Genomic DNA, 8,930 nt, shown 5'->3' with positions numbered 1-8,930 from the left:
GGTCGGAACCGACTTGACAACAGTTAACTCAAGGTGCTTATTTGTGTCTCTGGACCCTGGAAGCAGAACTTTATACTAGGTCTCACATGGTTGAAGATCTTAGGACAGAATGGAAATACGGGTTACTAGAATAACCAGTTGAATTGCAGTGTGAAATTGGACATTTTACACAGGAATAATGGAAGATTCCATAAGACCCTATAGAGAATGAGCAAGCAGGTTATTGCTAGGGATTCTTACAATGTCATAGTCATAAGCATTCATTAAGGAAGTCATGGAGAAGAAAAGAGTTTTCAAATCACAGGACTTAGATGGAAGAATCTAGGTCTTTGTAACGATTTCCTAGTCCATTGGTAAGAAAGAATAGAATAAGCTTTTTAATAAACCCTTAAAATTCAATCTCTTGTACATGAATGTTCAAAAAGCCAATTTTACAATAGGTAAAAAGTGGAAACAGCACAAGTGTCCATCAAATAGTGAATGGATTAAACAAAATAGAGTATACAGATACAATAAAAAGGAACTAAATATTGACACATGCTACAATGGGGGTGAACCTCAGAAACAAAAGACCATGTACCAGAGAAAACTCTGGTACACCTTTCCCCAACCACTGGCTCTACAGCTCCCCGATCACAGGTGTTATTCCAGTGACATCATCTGAATTCACTGCTGTTAATTTTCCCTCTTTTCATGTAACATCTTTGAAGCTAATGGTCTCACCAACTTCCATGGCAGCTGTACCTGTTGGGAACATCCTGACTGTCACGTCTAGCCACCCTGTTCCTGTCCAGAACCCAAGCTCAGCTATTGTAAACTTCACCCTGCAGCACTTGCGACTCATCTCCCCCAGTGTGCAGGTGGCCTCCAGCCCTGGCCAGGAAACATTCCTGTGTCTCCAAGAATAGAGGCTGTTAATGTCTTACCAGAAAATGCAGGCACTCAGCAAGGAAGGGCCAGCAGGTATGACTCACCAGTCTCAGGCCAGAACCAACCAAATGGACAATCAGTTGCTGCTACAAGAACACAGCAACCTGTTCCAGTGATACCCAAAGGGTCACAGTTAGTGGGAAAAGTTTCTTCCATACCCCAGGTGGGCCAACAAAGCCAATGGGCTCCACCTGTATGGATTTAGATGGTGCCAATCAAACTTCATTAGGGACTCTCTTTGTCCCATAGTGAAAACTTGAAGTTTCCACAGAGAATGTCCACTAACTGACAGATGTTGGCTTCATTTTTCAAGAGCTGTTTATTAGGAAAAACACACACAGACTGATCTGGAAAACGTTCTTTAAGAATAATGTAAATATGTTAGTAGATTACTTAATGTCCAAGCAGATACTTGTTTTCATACTTACACACCCAAACACATATGTAAGTCTTCAATTCTACCAAATAAGAGAAAATGTTAACCTAAGACATATCAATTTTTAGGGAGAAAAAACATTCATTATGTCAACTGTGCCTATGCTATTATGCAAAATAAGTAGATTGAAGTTTACTTCCCTTTGAGTAAATATTTGTGATTTGTCTAATAACAGCATTCTCTTAAATTTTGCACAAAGAAAATGCTGTGTGATGTATAATGCATGTTTGTTTGTTTTTTAAAGAAGGACTAAAGCTATACTTTTTTTGTAATTTCTCTAATCCATTGTTATTGCAGTATGTTTTTTTGTGAGGTGGGCAACAATCCCCAATCAAGTCTATGGAAAAATTATTTATAAAATGTATTTTTAACACACATCACCCATGGGGGGAAGTGGGGTAAAAGCAGCAATGAAGCAGCAAGCTAAGCCCTACAATGTTCAGTGGACTTCTGTGGACACAGTTGGGGACATGGTTGGCAAGCAGTGTGAAGAGGCCTGGGGACTCTTGGGCCCAGAGACAGTGGTGTGGCCACGGAGGACTCGAGAGGAGAGTGGAGCTACCAGCTGACGGGAAGAAAGGACATATGCACAGGAGCGCCCACACTTGCAGATGATACCCACGTGACCTGGACCGGATGACTGGATGATTGGAGCTCAACCAGGAGAGGAAAGAAGGGGGTGGGGGGGAAGTGAGCTGATACAGTCTGATGAACTTGACCTATACTTATGGCGCAGCCACTCAAAAGAGGGAACAAATCCTCACAGCAAGAAACATTCACACACCCCCACACACAGAGTGGACGGAGAAGGGCAGCTTGGACATTGGATACTCAAATGGGGAGGGGGGGACTACAAAGGCAAGAAGTGACTGGCTTACAAGCTTTCAAGAGGGAACCTGGTGCTAGGGAGCATGGCAGAAGGCAGAATCTCCAGAAGGAACTATTCAATCTGTCTGGGCGGAGCTGATGAAAGGAGATACAGATGGGTAACTCGTGATACTGTAGTGAATAATGCTTATCAGGACGTATTATGAGGGTTGGAAATGCAAAGATAGAAGTTTTGTAACAAGGAAGGGAGTGATTGATTCTCCAGGATAGGAGCAGAGGCCTCTGGGACCATCAACGGAGAAGAGCCGAGAGCGGGACCCTACCCAGAGAAACAGAGATGCCTAAAATGGAGGTAGAGATGATGACGTGGAGTGATGAAGCGACTGGGGACTTTGGACCCAGAGAGGGAAAGGGACTGTGGGCCGAAAACTGGGGGGATGAGGGGGAAGTGTAGGGAGCGGGTTTCTGAGATATACCCTTTGGGTGGTTGAGGATGCATGGAGGGGATTGGAACCATGGCAGTGAGATGATATACGATGGAATGAATGTAAAACTAAATTTCTCCCATGTAAGCTATCATATAATTCACAATAAAACATTTTTAAAAATGTATTTTTAATCATAAATTGTTCAAATTAAAATTTTTATAATTTTTTTTTTAAAGTTAAATACTTCCATTTATTTGAAGTGTCCAGAAAGGGCAAATCCATAGAGATAAAGAATAGATTAGAGGTTGCCCAGGTCTGGGGATGGGAACGGGGAGTAAATTAGCACAAGGTTTCTATTTGAGGTGATGAGGCTGGTGGTACTGGTTATGTGCCATGGAGTTGGTTGTGACTCAGAGTGACCCTGAATAGGTTTCTGAGGCTGTAAATACTTAACAGAGGGATATTATAAAATGAGATTGTATCGATGGCTGCATAATCCTGCAAATCTACTAAATATCATTGAATTGTACACTGAAGATGGATTCTATAGTATGGCATTTTGTCTATCACTACCTGTCTGTCAGTTTGTTGTACTGTGGTGACTTGCATGTTGCTATGATGCTATAAGGTATGCCACCGGTATTGAAGGAGAGCTTTCAGCAGAGCTTCCACACTCAGACAGAGTAGGAAGACAAACACAGTGATGAACTTCCCAAAAATAGTCAGTGAAATCCTGCAGGTCACAACAGAATGTTGTCTGATACAATGCTGGAAGATGAGCCCCTGATGTTGGGAGGCACCGCACAGTGACTTCAACAGTGAGCTCAATGACCAAGATGATGCAGGACTGGACAACAGTTTCTTTTGTCATATATAAGGTGGCTAGGAGCTGGAGTTAGTCCTGGTGTGATGCTGTGGGTTAATGTGCTGTACTTCCAAGTCGGTTTGAACCACATGTTGGTGGTTCAAGTTCACTAACTGCTCCTTGGAAACCCTGTACAGGGTCTCTATGAGTCGGAACTGACTCGACCACACTTAACAACAACAACAACAACAACAACCCAGCTGATAGTAAAATAAAATTCAATATCTGACTATAGTCTCCTATGTTCTTATTATCCTCCAGTAAGTGGTCAAGGGCTTCATGTATAAGAATATAGTCATTGAACTTTGAAATAAATCCCCCTATTTTTCCTTAGAGGAGAAGTTTCTATTTGTTTTTTTTTTGTTGTTGTTGTTTTTTATTAGGAAGCCAGAGCTGTGCTCAGATAGTGCTATCAGGAAAGATAACAGAACTCCTGATAATCTAGGACACTTGGGCCAGAGGTCAAGAAGAACACTTTCCCCCATAATACCCCATCTGCATTTGAGTTCTACCTTCCCTGCTCTGATGGTGAGCCAATTGTTGTTGTTAAGTGCCATCGAGTCTATTCCGACCCATAGCAACCCTGTATAGGGTTTCCAAGGAGCAGCTGGTGAGCTTGAACCACTGACCTTGCAGTTCAAATGACTTTGCAGTCTGACACATTAACCCACAGTGCCACACCAGGATAAAGGGGGATTGGTGGGATGACAGATATTGGGGATTTATGCATTTCAAAGCTGAAGAATTCTAGCAGTGAAGCCGAGGAAAGAGTAACTTCTAATAGGAAAGAAAATGTGAGGGAGTATGCAAGGTTGTCAGTTCTAGCTCACCAGCTGCCCCTTGGAAACCCTATACAGGGTCACTATGGGTCAGAATTGACTCAACAGCACTTAACAACAACAACATGGCACAAGAATATCAATAATCCACAAGCCTGATATTAATGACCAGGAAAAATAACTCAGATCTGGACAAAAACTGTCATACTCTTCAGTTGACTCTCTTTCTTCAAGGCAGATGGTTTTGAATGGTTACAAATGGCCTCACATTTGCATAATGTGGTTTGTTCACTTTTTTTCCTATTACCTCAACTAATTGCTTTAGAATAATATGATTATTTCCAGCAAACCTTCCACCTAGAATGGATCCAAACGTATGCAATATTTAGGGGTTCTGATTCTTTTAAACATAATGTGGATCCTAATTGTGCTGTTAAAATCTCTGACTGTCAATGAATGACATCGAATTAACAACTAGATTATACTACTTCCCTGTCCCTTTTGTTACAGTTCGTGGTGAAGAAAAGGCAAGAGTTATGAGGAGTTCAGTTGTGTCACTTATTAAATCATGATGAAATATTGATCTGAGTTGGGATAGAACAAGAGTATTTTTGCCTGGGTGTTCATGCCTCCCAACCACAATCTCAGTTTTTCCAGGATTCCCAAGCCATTAATATGCTGTTGTTGTTGTTATTGTTGTTGTTAAGTGCCATCAGACCAGTTCTGATTCATAGTCAGCCTGTAAAGGAGAGTTCTCAGGCTGTAAATCTTTGTTGGAGCAAAAGGACTCATCTGTCTTTACAGAGTTACTGATGGGCTTTAACTGATGACCTTGTGGTTTGCAGTCTAGTGCTCATCCTACAGAGCCACGATGCTCCCAAGTCATTCATACGTTCTTGTTGTTAAATGCCATCATTGAGTCAATTCTGATGCATAGTGACCACGTGAAGGGTTTCCAAGGAGCAGCCGGTGAGTTTGAACTATTGTTGTTGTTGTTAAGTGCCATCGAGTCGGTTCCAACCCATAGAGACCCTGTATAGGGTTTCTGAGAAGCAACTGATTAGCTTGAACCACCAACCTTGTAGTTACCGACAGCACCACACCAGGATAGCCATAAAATAAAACAAAACAAAAAACTCCTTAGTCCTTTCACTGTTGTTTATTGTTCTTCTTAGGTGCTCCTGAGTCCTGTATAGGGTTTCTGAGGAGCGGCTGATAGGTTTGAGCTGACCTTGTGGCTAGCAGTCCAGTGCCACACCAGGAGTCCAGTCTTTTTACCTATTGTCCTATTTTCACTCCTTGGGGCCCACACAGAACAAGCCTTCTACATCATGACAGCCCTTAATAGCAAAAAAACATCTATTAAGCATACTTCTAAGAAAATGAAAGGAATTCTTTAATGCAGGCTAAACATGCCCAGTATCTCAGACATTCTGCTGAGGACTTGATTTTTAGTTTCTGCTGGAAGAATTTTGTTATTACTTCTCCTAAGGTGTGTTGTCCACTTTAAGATGGCCAAAGACGAACATGGTGTGACTATCACTCCCTCACAAGGAACATACACTATTTTATTCACAGGAAATGGAAGCAATGTGGAAAAGGACAGAAAGAGAAAGCTATTATTTGTGGGTGTTTACCATGAGTAGACGCCATTCGGTGCTATCTAATTAGCTCATTTAAGTTGGGGGAAGGGATTCATCCAGAGATGAGAAAACTTATTAAAATCATAACTGGTCCATTCACTTTAGCTATCATCCTGAAAGGACTCTTTGGCTTGAAAATTTACAAATGCAAAAAAACCTAGATTCTTTGAAATCAACTAACTCCATACTAAGAAGTACAAACTAAATGCAATTTGCTCAAGAGTTTACAAGGCATGATTATGTTTAATGACAACTAACAAATAATATAGTTGTAATGTTAATTTCTAATCCCTTCTCACTGGGGAATCACTGAAAACCTTCCCCAGGGAGAAGAAAGCAGCTGCCTGTGTCCTGGTTCTTTCATCATCCACGCATTCCCTTCTGGCCCATGCAGTTCCAGGTTCCTAGCACCAGCCTGAGGTATCATGGCGGTTATAATTAAACCAACTGTTGAGGACTCACAGATTATTTCTACAGTAACCTCAAATTTATTTCTTAAATACAACCTTCAGGAATTGTATTTCTGAGCTTGTTTGGTTTTCATTCATGAGCACGCTGCCAAATGGCAGCATCACCGCTTCTCCCTCTGGCATCTGCTCCTTGATGGGGCTCTGGTCTGTAACCATGGGGACCACTTTAAGAGCCACTGATATTTAGTGGGAAGAGAGGAATTTGTTAGATCAGACTTTCTCAAATCAAGACTTTATGGTATTAATGGAGTCCCTCGGTGGCAGAAACATGAAAGAGCTGGGCTGTTTGAACACACCCAGAAGAAAGATAACTACTTTAAAAACCCTATAAAGCACAATTCTACTCTGCACACCTGGGGTGACCGTGAGTCAAAATTGACTAAATGGCAACTAACAACAACAACAGGATGTTAACAGGTGAGCCATGGAGGAAAAAAAAAAATCATTGCCAATATTTGTTTTTCTTGTAAGTTGTATTTCAAATTATATAATATGAAAAATGTGAAATGTATTTATGTAGTTGTTCTATTACAATGTGATAACTACCCTTTGGAAATGGCCTGCCATCCCCCAAGAGATAAAGAAATCACCAATACAAGAACTTGTGATTTATTTTTTTCTCTCTCTCTCTTGACAGCACCAACCATGTAAACATTGCATTCTGACGTGGAATACTTAGGAAGGCTTTTAAGATCAAGATATAAAAAATCTTGGCAAACAATGGCTTGAACAATTAAAACTTTGGATTTGCTACCCAGTAAGAAGTAGGGAGATTAGTGGCAGACGTGGTTGGACTGTTCAACGAAGGCATCCAATAACTGAACCTTCCTTGTTTACTTCTTGGAATTGTCAATGGGCACAAAATGGTGGTTAGTATTTCAAGCAACATGTCCACATAAGAAACAAATAGAAGGGAAGCAAGGTATGTAGTTCCAGCAGACATTTTCTCTTGTGTCTGCCCTTCTATTTGAAAATAAAATCTTTTTTTAAAGCTTCCAATCAGATTTCAAACCTGTATCTCATTGGGCAAAATTGGAATCCATGGTCACCACTGATTGTAAGGGTATTGCGAAAGTGAATATCAAACAAATGGGAATAGAATTATTAGCACTACTGTTGTTGCTGTTAAGTGCCCTCGAGTCAAACCCTGTTCAGGGCTCCCAAGGAGTGGCTAGTGGGTTTGAGTCACCAACCTTTTGGTTAACAGTCCAGTGCTTACCCTACAGAGCCACACTGGGGCTCGCAGTCTAAAGAAATCAAAGTTCATACAGTAGAGCAAAGCACATCATCTTCCCAAAGCAAAAAAAGTTCAGGGATGACCAACTACTGAGTGAGCCTCGATGATGGAGAATATTTATCTATTGCATATTAACCAAATACGACTCTTCTTTCCATTTGTCATACTGTGGTGGCTTGCATGATACTGGAAGCTGTACAATCAGCATTTTAAATACCAGCAAGGTCATCCATGATGGATGGGTTTCAGCTGAGCTTCCAGATTAAGAAAGAGTAGGAAAAAGAACAGACAGACAACTGCTGAATATTTAGTCATTGAACACCTTATGAATAACAGTAGAATACTGCCAGATAGCACCAGTATACTGGATATTGAAACATAATGAATAGCACAAGAATGTTGGAAGGCATTCAAAGTAACTGCAGAGGAGTTGCCTCTTCAAAGTAGAGTTGTCTGTAATGGAGTAAAGTTTTCAGAACCTTCATTTGCTGATGGGGCACAACTTAAACTAAAGAGAAACAGCTGTAAACATCCAACAATAATTGGAACATGGAATGTATGAAGAATGAATCTAGGAAAATTGGAAGTTGTCAAAAATGAAATGAAATGCATAGACATTGATATCTTAAGCGTTAGTGAGCTAAACTGGATTGGCATTGACCATTTTGAATCTGACAATCACGTAGTTTACTATGCCAGAAACGACAAATTGAAGAAATACCATTATATTCATCATCAAAAAAAAAAAAAAAAAAAAAAAAACCATTTCAAGACCTTTTTTGAAGTACAAGGCTGTCTGTGATATGGTAATATCCATATGTCTACAAGGAAGGTAACACCACTATAATTCAAATTTATGCACCAACCACTAAAACCAATGATGATGAAATTAGAGAATTCTTTCAACTTCTTCAGCATTATACCTCATAATTGATCGTGATATGTTCTCTTTGATGATGAATGCAACACCATTCTTCTCAATATGTTATTCCCGACATAGTAAACCATGGGGTTGTTAGATTCAAAATGGACAATATCAGTCCATTTCAGCCTAAGATATTGATGTTGATGCATTCCGTTTCATTTTTGACAGTTTCGAATTTTCCTAGATTCATACTTCATTCATTCCATGTTCCGATTATTAATGGATGTTTACAGCTTTTTCTCTTCATTTTGAGTTGTGCCCCATCAGCAACTGAAGGTCTCAAGGGCTTTACTCCCACGGGATTTACTCCATTTGTGTCATCACAGTCAACTCTACTTAGAGGAGGGAGCCAGCTCTTCCCCAGTTGCATTTTGAGTGCCTTCCAACCT

At 40.5% G+C, this 8,930-nt stretch overlaps 1 pseudogene; it reads left to right on the top strand.

The window, feature by feature from the left end:
• The first annotated feature begins 545 nt into the window (after positions 1 to 545).
• The window catches only part of LOC102834925, a 144,377-nt pseudogene continuing 135,992 nt past the window's right edge, over positions 546 to 8,930 (top strand).

The sequence above is a fragment of the Chrysochloris asiatica genome, unplaced genomic scaffold (assembly GCF_000296735.1).
Source record: "Chrysochloris asiatica unplaced genomic scaffold, ChrAsi1.0 scaffold00316, whole genome shotgun sequence".
Classification (NCBI taxonomy): Eukaryota; Metazoa; Chordata; class Mammalia; order Afrosoricida; family Chrysochloridae; genus Chrysochloris; species Chrysochloris asiatica.
This window is presented reverse-complemented; position numbering and strand designations above follow the sequence as displayed.